Source organism: Maylandia zebra, linkage group LG6 (assembly GCF_041146795.1).
Source record: "Maylandia zebra isolate NMK-2024a linkage group LG6, Mzebra_GT3a, whole genome shotgun sequence".
Lineage (NCBI taxonomy): Eukaryota > Metazoa > Chordata > Actinopteri > Cichliformes > Cichlidae > Maylandia > Maylandia zebra.
This window is the reverse complement of record NC_135172.1, coordinates 40,491,946-40,494,803: the sequence shown is the minus strand read 5'-3', so window position 1 is coordinate 40,494,803 and position 2,858 is coordinate 40,491,946.

Here is a 2,858-nt window from a genome sequence, read left to right as displayed (position 1 = left end):
CGGGGTGAGCGCATCCTTGAAAACATCTTGTGGTGGGATTTTCCCAGTGTTCATTATATCTATTAAAGGATAACCAGTGAACTGGCAACAGAGGCATGGCTGCCCAAGGCTCACAGATGAATGCTGGGAGTGACGACTGTCCAGTTCCACAGAAGAGCGATGCCAGAAAACACACAGCATTGCAGCTTCCTGCATACAGAGGCTGCAGAGCTGCAGACATTGTGGTGAGTTTTAGAGGTGGATGAAGTTCGCATGTGAGAATCAGAACTGGACCGTGGAGCAATAGAAGAAGTGAATTTTGTGCACCGTTTACCTGGGAAAGAGACTACATCGAGACTGCCAGAGACAGTAGAGTTCTTGAGAACCTTGGTATCTGACATGTGGCTGTTACTCTCAACAGGTACAATCTACAAAAATGTTGCAAAACAGTTACACCCTTTCAGGAAAATAACATTCCCAGATGCCTGTTTGCTTTATTAGCATAAAAAAAAAGCATATCAAGTCATGCTATCTCCCAAACATTCTTCAAAAGTGGCGTGAGGAAATTAACAAAACAAAAAAAGATCTTGATCTCTTTCCTCAGATCTCTATCAAACTTTTATGTATCAGTGAATCTGTAAGTATTATGACGGTGGTGTGAGAGTGTAAAGGAGACCAAATTGTGCCTTTGCATGAGAAAATAATTATTTTTTTTATGTCAAATGTACTTTAAGAGCAAAGTTTGTTTTTTGTTGTTTTCTTTTTAAAGATTTAATAGCCACTGTGATTTCACACCCTTGTTAGTGAGGTCCTGTCCTGAAGCATCTGAGCTGAGCATTTTTGCCATCTTGGTGTTATGAAACCAGACACAATGAGCGAAGAGTGAATCTGAGAAGCTGAGGGAACAAAATGTACAAAATGCACATCATGTGTTCTTGAATAAGACTTCAAACTGGACGTGTTTCTTTTAGAAATCTGATAAACACAGATCATTATTATCTGAGGAACTTCTGTCTATATCTGATTGATTTGTTCCCGTATGAATGCAGAAAGAACATCTGGTTCTCAATTAGAAAGAATTTCCACATCCACACGATATTTCCTCGTGATGTTTATGGACACATTCAATTTTCGTTGCACTAGATTTATTTAATTATTATGAATTATTATTTGACCACAATAGCTATGACACAGACACTATCAAACCAAAGCTTGTTTTAAAATAATAAAAACTGGGCTAAAATCTGCACTTCTGAGACTCTTAAAATTCATGCCAACCACTGAGGCTGTGTTTCCATGTGCGTGCCTCAAGATGAGTCTGAAAGACTGAAAGCTTGCCTAAGAGGAACCTTGAAGCCGGCCACATGAGAGGATGCTGATATAGGAGCGGCCTCCCTCCCAGCTCCTCTGGCAGCCTCTTCCCCTGTTGGAGCTGCTGGTGAGACAGCTGGAAGCCAGAGCTACTGTGCAGGCTGATGAGGCTCCAGCTTGGAGATAACCGCAGGAAGGCGCAGTGTGAGGAGGCAGTGGAAGAGGAGGAGAAGAAGGAGGAGGAGGACTATCTATCTTAGCCCTCAGGACATAACCACATCTCACTGAATCCATCCAAGGTGACAGTGAGAGAAGTGTTGGTGCGTGGTGGGCCCTGGGCAGAGGCAGAGGGGAGGGGAGAGTGGAGGGTGAGGGAGCTGGTACCTGCAGGATGAGAAAAGAGGAGGAGGAGGGTAGATTTTCTCACTTATTGGCTTGTGTTTATTGCGTGTGCGTGTGTGATCATGTGGTGTAAATGTTAAGAGCGGCCCGCAGCCACGCTGACAGTGCACTGCAGGGGGTGATTAGGGCTGTGCCATCCATCTCGCAGGCAGACTACAGCAGCAGCGCAGCAGCAGAAGAAGCAGAGGTGGAGGGAGAGAAGGGGCCCGTGTGGTAGATGGAAAGGGGGAGGATTACTAGCTAACACTGATTAGCAGGCAGCTTAACGACATGCTGTGTTTTCCATCTCATCATCAGCACATGACCTGGGGCTGACTGGGGGGAAATGAAATGGTATTTTTGATTATTTGTAGAGAAAAAAGGGAAAGTAGAGAGCTGGGTATGAATATTCAATTCAGGCCATTACAAGATGTCCTACTTGGATTAATAATAAGACGCTGTATTAAATGAAAATTACTATTTTTATGTTATTTCATACATATTGATTGGTTTGTGAGTTTGTATTATAAAATGTGTCTCTCAAATTTTACAGCAAAAATTACAATTTATTTTGTTGTTCACAACATTTTGATTCTATGATTGATTTTTGTCAATACTCAGAGAGTACTGAGGAAAAGCAGCAAGCTACTGTGTAGTCTCACAGCAAAATACAATATTTCTTCTTTTTGAAATAAGGCAGACTTGACTCTCTGTTGATTCAGTCTGCCCATAAATCATCTGAGCAAAATTATGTTAAGTTCCATTGATTTATTTAGCACACAGTCAAAATCTAAATCTAAAAATCAGAGTGATGTTGCAGACACCACTCCTCTCACTCATCCCTGAGGAATCATCCCTGATTCCTCTCCTTGTGTCCTCTTCTTGCATCCTCTCCCACCACAGGAGGTGAAGAAGAGACATGAGTTGAGGCACCAGCATAATAAAATAAAATAAACTCAGACATCCTGGCTTTGGAGCCGTCCATTTAAAGCAATTTCAGTAAAGTATAGCACCATTGCTGCATCGTCGGCCTGCTGTTTTGTTACTGCAGAATTTTATGAGCTCAGATGTCAGAATTTTCATGATATATATTAGTGCTTTTTCAGTCTTTTAGACCACAAGGTGCTTTAAACAGGCCACATGTTATCCACATTTTATATGCTCACACACAAACTCATTTAAATTTA